Source organism: Arvicanthis niloticus, chromosome Y (genome assembly GCF_011762505.2).
Source record: "Arvicanthis niloticus isolate mArvNil1 chromosome Y, mArvNil1.pat.X, whole genome shotgun sequence".
Classification (NCBI taxonomy): domain Eukaryota; kingdom Metazoa; phylum Chordata; class Mammalia; order Rodentia; family Muridae; genus Arvicanthis; species Arvicanthis niloticus.
Genome location: NC_133431.1, coordinates 2,125,460 through 2,138,598, shown reverse-complemented (window position 1 = coordinate 2,138,598; position 13,139 = coordinate 2,125,460).

Below are 13,139 nucleotides of genomic sequence, written 5' to 3'. Positions count from 1 at the left end.
GATGGAAAAATAAATATTTCAAAAACTAAGGTCTGGTGAGAGATAAATGAAGCATCTGTTGCCAAACTTGATGACCTGGGTTTCACCAATTCCCAGGTTCCACAGGGTAGAAGGGGAACTGACATCTGCAGCTTGCCCTCTGGCCATCACATGTACACCGCTGCATCCTCCCACCAAACACACTAAATTCACAGCCACACAGTGAATTTTAGAGCCCTTCCCTCAACAGAATATGAGTTTGAACAAAAATTTCCCACAGTCACCCTAACTATTGGCTCTGCCCTGACTCCAGTAGTTTCTGACTTTAGGTGAGCTATGCTGTTGCTCTCAGACTCAGCTTGAGGGTAACATAAGAAATTCTCTCAATGGGTTGTTTCAATGAGAGATGATTGTTTCAATGCAATGAGAGGATGTAAAAATACTTACCAAATTTACTTGTGCCACAGACCAGCATTTTCATCAATATTCAATGGAATACTATAGTGTTGCAGAATACTGGAAGATGGGCCTGCCACAGACTGGTCCTAAGAGGCTAGAGTCACTTATTTTTTTTAAGGTTTAAAATATATAATATATAATAATGTATAATATATATAATACATATAATATATATATTTGATATGAGTACACCACAATTGTTCTCTTCAGACACACCAGAAGAGGGCACCAGACTCCATTACAGATGGTTGTGAGCTACCATGTGGTTGCTGGTTCCTGGGAATTGAACTCAGGACTTCTGAAAGAGCAGTTGGTGTTCTTACCTGCTGAGCCATCTCTCCAGCCTGAGTCACTTCTTGTAAATTCAGAATATACATCAGCATTGCAGGGTCTCAGACAAGTCCTAAGAGCAATGCTTTGTAACCCTTGCTCTTTGGAAGTGGCTGGATAAACCCATGCAGTGATTGTGGAGATGAAGGCCTACATCCCAGGACTCCAAATCTTGTGACTTTTCTATAGGGAAGGTCTCTGTGTTTACGATGACTCCTGTGCACAAATGCATTAAAGTGGGGTGGTATATAAGCAATGTTAACTGTGTTGGTACTTTGGAAAGTTTGTTAATAACATCATCTTATAATAGATATTTTATATTGTTAACTTGTCTGGTCTCCAAAACTCAGGAGTTTCCACTTAAAAGCTTAGGACAGACACTAGAGTTCTGGCTTAGCCCTTAGCTAGGAAACTGGCCACTATTCTGACCTCCGTGGACACTAGGCACATGCATGCATGCATTCGGGCAAAACATTTTCACACAGGAAAATAAATAAATTGAAGAAGATGAGGAGAAAAGAGAGAAAAGAGAGAGAGGAGAGGGGGGAAGGAAAAGAAGGAAGGAAAGGCTTTAAGCAGATCACAGAAATGGAAGCACGTTTTACTGTATTTACTTAGGATGACCGCGAGGGGGCGGGCTTTCCTAAATGGTAGCAATTTAGATTAGCAGGTTTAAAGGCGATTGGAGAAGAGGGAAGAATGTGAAGACATGATAAGTTTAAAGTATTAAAGCCGCCAGGCAGTAGTGGCACATGCCTTTAATCCCAGCACTCGGAGGAAGAGGCAGGGGGATGACGGTGATGGAATAGCAATCAATAATCAATGCCGATCAATATTCAACAATCAATAAATGGTAATCAATAATTAGCAATACTAATTGATAACCAATAATGATCAATAATTGATGGTGCACGCCATTAATCCCAGCACTTGGGAGGCAGAGGCAGGGGGATTTCTGAGTTCGAGGCCAGCCTGGTTTACAGAGTGAGTTCCAGTACAATCAGCAATCAGGACTACACAGAGAAATCCTTTCTCAAAAAACCAAAAAAAAAAAAAGAAAGAAAGAAAGAAAGAAAGAAAGAAAGAAAGAAAGAAAGAAAGAAAGAAAGAAAGAAAAATAGAAAACAAGGTATAAGATTATTATATTAAAATAAATTAGGAGAGGACAGAAAGGAAAAAATGTAAAATTTATGGATGGGAAATGATTCTAAAAGCATCAAGAAAAAGTTCAGCTAAATTTTTAGCACCGGAAAGGACATCCTGACAGCTGAAATCCAGTGAAGGTGAGGGAGGAACTGAAGGAAAGACCTAATATCCATGCCCTCCTCATCCAGTCCTGCAGCTTATTATTATTTTTTAATATTATGTAAATGTCACTAACCATCAAAGATATAGTTCACTACCAGACCTCTCTCGTGAACGGCCGAGTTTTACCTGTGCACCAGGACATCTCTACTTCGGATCTATTCTAAGGCAAATTTAACAAAGCACTAACCAAACTCCTGTATATAAACTATTTTGACTCTGAAAACCTGTAACATGTGACCATTTTAACATGAACAACCATTTTAACATGAACCCGTCCTTTTAGATGTCAGGCTCAAAAATCTCACGAGCCATACCATTCTCAGCAATTCTAATTCTTATCTGAGGCAACTCCATCTTTACTTGCTCCTGTAATACTCTCCTAATGCTGCGAACTTTCCTGACCACATTATGATCTGATCAACATTGTAAGATGTAATACACAGCCAAGCTCACATCTATGCTAAGATAAAGCTCAACATACATGTATCATTCAAAATAAATGTGTAATTCCTGACAATAATCGCATGTGATCTGCCTTCTCTTTAACTCTGATTCTTAGTGTTTACTTTCCTTTGTTATATTCTTGACTTTCTTGGAACAAGTTAGATGAATCCCCATGTCATGATTTGGTATGGCTCATTTCCCCGACTTGAAAACAAGTATAGATACTTTGGATATATATATATATATATATATATATATATATATATATATATATATGATATATATTCAGTATATGTATATGTATATATATATATATATATATATATATATATATATCCATGGATATATTTATATGCATGGATATATATATGCATGGATATATTATATATATTATACGCATATATTATATATATTACATATATATAATATTATATACATATATTACATATATGACATACATATATTACACATATCACATATATATTATATATTACATATATGACATGCATCTATTACATACACATATATATTATATATTACATATATATTACACATACTACATACATATATATTATATATTACACATATATGTTATGTATATTATACATTACATATACAGTACATATATTACATCCATATATTATATATTACATACACATATATAAATTATATATTATATATTACATATATATTACATATATATTATATATTACACATATATATTAATATGTGTATGATATAATAATATATACATATATATTACATATATATAATATATATGTAAGATCCTTCAAATTTATTAGTGAAAACTAACAGACTATGTTTTTAAAAACAGCATATTACCTGCAACCCACTCCTAATCTCTGTTGAAGTGACCTATGCTCCTTATTAGAGGATCAGTGCAGTTCTACAGGGGTTTGTACTGCACAGTGCTGCACTTTTTTTTGTCCTTTTTAAATTTTTTTAGACAATTACATTTCCCCCTTTCCTTTCCTCCTATATACTGCCCTTGTTTTCTTTTTATTCATTTCTTCAATGAATCTAGTTGTTGCCGTGTGCCTCTATGTGTGCCCATGTGCATATGACTAAGCACATAAATATTTCCTAAGTACTTTACATTTAGTAATTCAGTATTACAAAATGAACAAATAAATAAATGCAACAGAACCTGAGATTTAAAAGGCAGTACAGCTGTGACTGGTGCTGTATACATCTAATCTCAGCCCTTGGAATGGGGATCCAGTGTCCATATCTGTGAGTTCAGTCAGCTTGGTCTACATAGCCAGTTCTAGGTTAGCTGGGGTTACATAATAAGACCCTGGGCCAAAAAGAGTTACAAGAGGCTGATTAATCAGTGATGAAATAAAGCATTTGCCTGACTTTCTACCTCAATTGTTGACTTTGTACCTCAAGTACAGAAACAAGTCACTTCTGTGACAGGGAAATGTAAACACTGATGATATAGTAAATAACACTAGGTGTATAAACATTAGACATTTCCACTTAGAGACAAATGATATAAATGAAAAGAATATAGATGTAAGATTGACTTCAGAATAACCTGGAGAAGCTGATGTAGAAGAAAGCAGATGGGACTCTGCTTTCTTTCTTTAGACATAAACACCAGGGGAAATCAAAATCCTTGCTTTTTGAAATATTATTTTCTATCGTTTATTATTTTAAATGTTCAATAAGAGTACAAGTTGAATTTATTATGGTTAATCTAATCAGGTTTTGAAAGCATGTCGTGTACATGCTTTAAATAAAAATACTGCCTCTGATTTAAAGGTTCTTAAACCAGTTGAAAAAAGTCAAGCTTAATACTATTCAGTATGTTGTAAACTTAAGAACAAAACCAGTTGATAATGTTTATAATTATACACAGGACTTAAACTGAACTGATTGTCCCTCTCCATGAACATAATTCAATATATCTAAGATTAATAAGTCTTTTTATAAATAGCCTCAGGCATCTTTTCTTCTATCTGTCTAAGACTGTATATATGGATGCAACATATACATCTCATGGAATAAGATGGAACAAGTATGTCTGTGAGATATGAATTAATAATATTAATTAATAACATTAATATTATATTATATGTAATATATAATACATTATATATTATATTATATAATCAGGGTTAGGGTATACATATAATATAAAATAATATATAATATATTAATATATTATAACATTTTATATTATACATAATATTATTATATAATATTAATATTATTGATATTATCAATATTATTAATCAAACCTGCTGTTGAATGATTATTGTTCATTATTTTATCTTATGAATGTGCATACACATATATAAATGTATAGATTGGATAATAGTCTTCAGTCTTGGTGCTAAAACCCCACTTCCTTCCCAACATCTTCAATTCACTATAAAGAAGCAACTGCAAAAGATGAAATTATATTTTAAGTATTGCTTTCCAGATCTCACCTAGGTTAATTCTAACGGTGATAATGCTTCAGCAAAGAAAACAGACTAATATTTGTATACATGCCTATTTGAGAGTAAAGGAGGGGAGAATGAAACTGAGAGATTTAAAAATATTGTACCTTTTCTTGGAACAAGTGAGGTGAATCCCCATGTTGTGACTTAGTATGGCTCATGTTTTCTACTTGAAAACAACTCTAAATACTCTGGAGATATATATATATATATATACAATTTATACCACATGTATATTATATATATTACACATATATTACATATATTAATACATATACTACATACATATATTATATATTACATATGTATTACATATATTACATATATATTACATACATATATATTATATATATTACATATATTACATACATATATATTAATGTAAAAATATAGAGAGCTACCACCCAATACTAACAAGGCTTGATCCTACTTAGGTCCTGAGATCATGCAAGAGTGAGTGCATTCAGACCAAAAGAACATGGAGATATGTGGTGAGTGATGTGGACAGGATTGAAGAGAAGTTGGAGGTAGGGAAACATATGATCAATATCGTGCTTGTGAACATTTTTCTGACTGAAAAAAAAAGAAAGTAGAGAATTTCTGCTAGTAAAATAGATGGACCTAACCTAGGCCAATCTTTCTTCTGAAGACAGCTAAAGAATCTGTACGAAGTAAAACATCAGTGTAGGCCGCCAACCTTATGCGGCTGAATAAAACGGCACCGCAGAGTTGACACGGCTGACTAAAACAACGCTGCTGCGCTGCTTCAACTCTGTAGGCCAAGGGCGCACATTTGCGCGCGCCAGCCGCTCTGAGGCAGCAATCCAAGATGGCGCCTGCCTAGGCTCTGGTAGGAACTACCAGAGGCCTGTGCATGCGCAGTTCAATTTGGCTCCAGCCCCTCCCGAACGGGGCATGCAAATGAGGTACCACTAGGGTTCTACGAACCTGACCAATCACCCCCTCCTGGGCAGAGCATGCTAATGAGTATGCTAATGAGGCATTGCAAATTGACCAATCGGACACCTCTATGCGCTTTGCCACGCCCAGTGCTGGGGGTATATAAGCAGCCCGTTCTGGGCATTTGCGGCAGTCTCTCCCCATGAAATCTAAAAGAGCGCTTCCAATAAAGGCTGTTGAGAAGGATCCGGTATGTCGCATCTTCCTTGCTGGACAAGCGGGGCGCGACACATCGGTTTCTTTTTTCTTTTTTTTTTTTTCTTTTTTTTTTTTTTGGTTTTTCGAGACAGTTTCTCTGTGTAGGCCTGGCTATCCTAGAACTCACTCTGTAGACCATCGAACTCAGAAATCCGCCTGCCTCTGCCTCACGAGTGCTGGGATTAAAATCATGTTCCATCAATTATTGATCATTATTGGTTATCAATTAGTATTGATGATTATGATTACCATTTATTGATTATTGATCAGCATTGATTATTGATCGTTATTCCATCACCGTCATCCCCCTGCCTCTGCCTCCCATGTGCTGGAATTAAAGGCATGTGCCATCAATTATTGATCATTACTGGTTATCAAGTAGCATTGATAATTATTGATTAACATTTATTGATTATTGATTAGCATTGATTATTGATAGTCATTCCATCACCATCATCCATCTGCCTCTGCCTCCCAAAACATCAGTTTTAAAGCACTGGATTGCTAAAAAATCTGTCAAGAGACACAAGTGAAAGCGGAAGCTGGAAACTCAGGATTTCTAAAATTATAGCGATTTTTTTCTCTACGGCTGCTTGTTGCTTATTTAAGTCTGGTTCCTGTTCCTGTTATAAACACGTGACCAAAGCAACTTAGGGAGCAAAGGGTTGACTTTAGCCTACAGTTTACAGTCCATCATCTATCAATGCCTAGAGAAGAGCTCAAGGCAGGAACCCAGAGGCAGGAGCTACAGCAGAGCTCATGGAAGGATGCTGCTTACTGGTTTGTTCCCTACTTCTGTTCAGCCAGACTCCTTATACAACCTCCTGTGGACCTGGTTCTCCTCCAACAATTAGCAAGGAAGAAAATGTCTCATAGACATGTCCATTTGCTAGAGACTAGTAGAAACCTTCCCACGGATATTTGCTTGACGAAGTGCAGCCTCTGATAGTTCATTAACTGCAGCTTGCTGCCTGCTCCTGATAACAGAACAGCAGTGTACCAGAAAGAGAAAAACCACAGGACGTCCCTCCAGGTGGTTGACATCGATATGAGAAAAGACCACAGGATGTCTCCCCAGATGGATGAAGATAGTAAGATCAGAGGGTTCTGCCTATTTTATATGGGTGGTGACATAGTCTCTCCCAGGTAAAGGTGAGGTAGCCAGGTGGATTCTGGGAATGTACGGCTGACTTCGATATGCTCCTTTTTTTTCATATTGTCCTCCCTCCCCATTTCCTTTTTAGGAACTGTATAAATTGAGTGTTGCTTTCGCCTCAAAATCAGACCCAGACAAGTCTCTGTTTGCTTGGTCTCAATTCTTTCTCTCACCCATGTTTCTTTTCAGGTGAGATCCCCTTCGATCCCCACGAATAACTGAGACCCAAGGGTCGAGTCAGCCACTGGCCAATCCGATAGAGGCTGTTTTTTCAATAGTGAGTCCCTCTTCTTAGGTGCATCGAGTTGACAACCAAGGAAAGCCATCGCATCATGGCCAGAGGACGCTGTCAAGAAAGCTCAGCAACCATGGGACACCGAGGACAGGAGGAATAAAGAGCCTCAGGCTGCCAGACACTAGACAATTCTCCATACTGGATACATCCAGGTAAAAACCCAGCAAATTTAAAGTACTGATAAATCATTGGGCATGATGGTATATACCCATAATCCAACACTCAGAATACAGAAATAGGAGGATTTCAGGTTTGAGGACAGCCTAGGCTTCAAGTTTCAGTCAAGTCTGAATTACATAGTTAAATTCCTGTCTAAAAACCAAAACTTCCCTGAAAACCCAAAATGAGAACAACACCCCCCCCCCCAGTAACTAACTCAAATACAAAGATACATAAGAGATGATGTATCAGTGCTACTGGCAATCCAAGTAGTAACATTCTAAAGAAATGTGTTACTTTAGAATGTGAACCCCCCCCCCCCCAGTAACTAACTCAAATACAAAGATACATAAGAGATGATGTATCAGTGCTACTGGCAATCCAAGTAGTAACATTGTAAAGAAATGTGATACTTTAGAATGTGTTACTATGGTCAGGCGGTGGTGGCGCATGCCTTTAATCCCAGCAGTTGGGAGGCAGAGGCAGGGGGATGATGGTGATGGAATAATGATCAATAACCATGCCAATCAATAATAAATACTAATCAATGACCAATAATCAACACTAGTCAATAACCAAAAGTGATCGATTATCATGATAATCAATAATCGATAATAATCATTCAGTGCTAATCAATAATCGATTCTAATCAATAACTAATAACAATCAATAATTGATGGCATGCACCCTTAATCCTAGCACTTGGGAGGCAGAGTCAGAAAGATTACAGTGATGGAATAACGATCAATAATCAATGCCGATCTATAATCAATAAATGGTAATCAATAATCATCAATACTAATTGATAACCAATAATGATCAATAATTGATGGCACATGCCTTTAATCACAGCACTTGGGAGGCAGAGGCAGGCAGATTTCTGAGTTCCAGGCCAGCCTGGTTTACAGAGTGAGTTCCAGGACAGCCAGGGCTACGCAGAGAAACCCTGTCTCGAAAAAAAAAATCCCCCCCCCAAAAAAAATCCAAGAAAAAAAAGAATGTGTTACTATTTTAGTTTACTAAAAAATTAAACGTATGACCTCCTAGGTACAGCTACTAGGTACAGCATTCTTTATCATAAACACTAGAGGCCACGATTGTTCAGCCACTATCTTTTTTATTTTGGAAAGTTTTGATAGAGGTGTATCTTGAAGACACAAAATGATCCAACATTCAACATTTCTGACTATTACATGGGCTCCCCAGTTTCGGTTTTGAGGCATCTGATATTGTAAGTATCTACAACAGGAAAATTAATTTGGGGGGAGCCAAAATATCAATAAAGTACTTAAATTGAAAAAAAAAGTTTTGGTTTTCTAATCATGGTTTTTCAAATCATGTTTTATGAATGCACGGAAGCAAATATACATGGCTATGGTGTGAATATAAAATAATAATAAAATAAACAATAAATATAAAATGTCTCACCCAGGTTCACGTGTCAAACCAGCTGAATGTGCTGTTGTGGGAGGATGTGTGGCATCAGTGGAAGAGGCAGGAACATGAATTTCAAGGTCTTCTGGCCTCTCTGTTTCTCTCTCTGTCAACTCCTCCAGAATGTGGCCTCAAATCACAGTATGATCTGCCCCTGTGAATATGGACTGATCTTTTGCAAAATCTTTGGCCAAAATAAATCCATTCTTAGGTATCTGGCAACAGCAATGCAAATTCTAAGTAACACCCACAAAAATAATCAGATGCACTACTCACCAAAATCCTGATTACATCACTGCAAATTTATTTCATAAGTTCTTAAACTTTTAAATGAAGCGCATTCCTGATATAGGTAGATTTAAACTGTTTACAGTAAACTAAGTAACTGATAACAATTGCAGAACAAAATGTGCCAATCTACAAGTGAAACCTCACAAAACCTAGGCTTAACCAATAAAATTTATTTATGAACAAACACAGAGAACTCAAGGGAAGACAGACTGTGCAAGTCAGAAGGCACATAAGCATAACAAATTGCGAACATTAGCTATCTCAAAGACAGGGCTATCCACATTGCTACAGGCTATCTCAAAGACAGGGCAATCCACATTGCTACATTCTACACTGCAAAAAGTATCGTGTTAACCCAAGATTATATGTCGGCTTTGCAATGAAAATATCTTATTCACAATCTGTAGAAAGATGAGAGATAACAAACGTAAATAGAAACAGTGAATTCTATAGTGTTCGTTGATTTTAAGATTAAGTTATTATAAATTGCACAATATTTTTATATACTTTAGCCCTTAATTGAAGTTAAAATTTAAATAAGAATGGGAAGAAAATGAAACTGCTAGTTATTCAGAACATCAATATATAGATGCTGGTAGGGTCCTGGGAGATTCTTGTTAATTAAAATACTTAGAAGCTAGATTCTTTGTTAGTGGTAATCAAATAACCAAGTATATTTAAAAGAAGCCAACTGTTCTGTATATTGGAATATAAAAAAAATCTTAGAAATAAGCTTCCATTTATAGAATAAAATAAAAATACTTACAACAAGGAATAGACTGAATTGGTCCAAGCTGTGGGAAGGTCACAAGAAGAGACATCCCTGGAAGATCACTTTGGTTTGAATGTTTGGTAGTTTGGTCAGCCCAAGCCACCACCTTTTTTCTCTCTAGTAAACTTTTAATATCTTTGAAGTAAGAATCAATAGCAGCATTTGACAGGCCAGTTTCTTTCAATCTCCAATACTGTTTTTTGTTTGTTTGTTTGTTTGTTTTTGTTTTTTTTGTTGTTGTTTTAGGGCTGGAAGCAAAGCATTCAATAAACTACAAACAAGATGACAAGAAAAGAGAGATCTCTGTTATAAACACACTATTGTAGTTTCCTTGGTACAACAGGCAAAGTATTACAGTATCACTAAAATGATTTCCTATGTAACTTTACTTGGCAAATTCTCTAAGCCTGCACCAAGTCTATGTGAGGCCAAACTGTCCTTTATAAAAAACTCTCTCTGTTGACTCTCTCCCTTAATACCCATTAAAATGTTAATATTAGCTTTTTCACAATTCAAATTTGTCTTGTAGAAAATTGAAAACATTAATATTAGTTTTTTCACAATTCAAATTTGTTTTGTAGGAAATTGAAAATATTAATATTAGTTTTTTCACAATTCAAATTTGTTTTGTAGGAAATGTTCTACAGGTAGTCCTGGTAGTTTCTATGTGATCCTGTGAGTCCATACCCAGCTGAATCCCTGTCATTTTCTAAGCCCACAGCCTCTATGTCTCACCTCATGGCTTCTTCACAGTCCATGAAGTTAGACTTACAACAGTTGCATCATTATCAAATGTGGATATTTTGGTATATGACGTATACACTACAGTACAGTATCTACACAGAGATAGAAGGTGAGTGTGGGAAAGGCCTGGGAATCTGAGGAGGGGAGGACAGCTACAGCTCATAGATTTATAGATCTCTGAAATTTGGCAACTGTACTGTTCTGGGGAGTAAGATTACTAGGTCTGAAAGTACAATGAAAGATTTACTTTTGATGTTCAGAGTATTCCCATAGTTTCAAGATTGGAAGTGACAAGTGTTTCACTATACTTAAAGTGTGAATTTAAGCAACAGACAGACATTATGCAGATTGCCTACTTTCTTGGGAAAGTCTGAAATTGTCATCTGTCAGACAGAACTTGAAAGACCTAGGCCTCAGGTCTTTCGCTCTGAAAGACCCCCATCACCAAGACATCAAGACCAGGTATTCGGATGCAACAGCAAGAGGCTTTATTCTTCCAAACGGGTACCCGGACGACAGTGTCTCCCTGGAGGACTGCTGTTCGGTGGTCTAGAGATTGGGGTTTTTTATAGGGGTTCAGAGCAGGAAGCAAGGTTTACAGAAGCGAGAAGCATGGTTACAGGGCTCTAATTGGACAATTCAAATAAGGCCAGGTTCAACCTAGGGTCAACACCCTGTTCCAGGAACGAGGTGCTCGGGGCAGTCTCTATTGTTCTTTGGATCACCTGGTGTTTTTCTGAGTACTTTCCGTCCCCGCCTGGGGCCAGGTGCACTGTTTTGGCACTATCTTTGACCTGCTCAGGGGCCCAGTATTTTCCAGCCTTGCAAAACAACTCTGCTGAGCAAAATAACTCTGCTGAACAAAACAACTCTGCTGAACAAAACAACTTGGCTAAGCTGGGGTCTTTCATTTCCCCATTTTCTTTATACATGGAATGGAATCTTCTATTCGCTATTATCTTAGTTTAACTCGGTCTCCTGTCTAAGTTGGTGATACTGTTGAGTTAGAACCATAGCCTGGACTGTGATAGATAACCCTGGGCCACGGCTCAACGAGGACACAAAAATCTCTGGTTTGATTGAGGACCTGAGCCGATATGCAAGGGGTCAGTCCCATGTTGCAGGCCTACTGGGTCCCGTTCGGGCCTGTAAGCCAATAGTTCCCAGGGTGTACCCGGAGGGCCTTATTATAAAGGGCCTGATGGGTAAGAGGAACTGTCCCTAAACAAAGTCCCTTGCCTGATACTTCGGACAGGGTCAGCTTGTTTTGGGTGCCCTGTGAGCAAAGTTGAGGAACTGACGTGTGGTTGGAAAGGTTTTTAATCACAGCAACCCCCTCATAGTAAGGGGGTGCTGAGCTCAAGCACAGCCAGCATTCCTGGAACAGGGTGTAATTGGCACTTACTGTGATATAGTCCCAGCCAGAGGAGGGCTTCCAATGGGCCTGGCTAGTCGTCTCACAGTCCCGGGAATTGCAATAGTAGTCCGAACCTCCCCCACAGTAGCGGTATGCCCGGGGTCGGTGTGATCCGGGACAGACATAAAAGGTTACTTCTTTGAGCTGGCTCCTCCGATTGGGGGTTGCGGCAGCACCCCCAGGAGACCCCGGCTCGCCCTCCTTTGGGCACCGGTCGTCCCTCAGCGGGACATGCCTGCGGGGCCGCAGAAGCAGCGCCAGCCAGAGTTCCTTGGATACTGAGAAAAAGTTTGGTAGAACTCGAAGCGGCCTTCAGAGGCTAGAGCGGCGCTATGGAGTCAGATCCATGCACGACAGGGAACCGCTCTCTGAGGCAGAGGCTCCAGGACACTGTGGGTTTGTGCTTTCCCATGAGAACTTACAGTAACTAGTCAAAGCCTCTCTTTTTCGATAAAAGAAAAATATATCTTTCTGAATTGATGCTGGAGAAACGTCTTTTTCCTGCTGGCTCAGATTTAGCACAAAAGTGGCATCCGATCAAACAGCATACTGCTTCTGTGAGCCCCCATTTAACATTTTTGATACGTTTGATCCATCACTGGTGTCTTTGAAGATAATGCACAGGTCAATCCATTGTATAAACTGGGACTAAAGTTAGCCCCTGGGATGACGGAAATAAGTAGAGATGGTTCTGCAATTCTACAAACGAATTGTGACTCAGA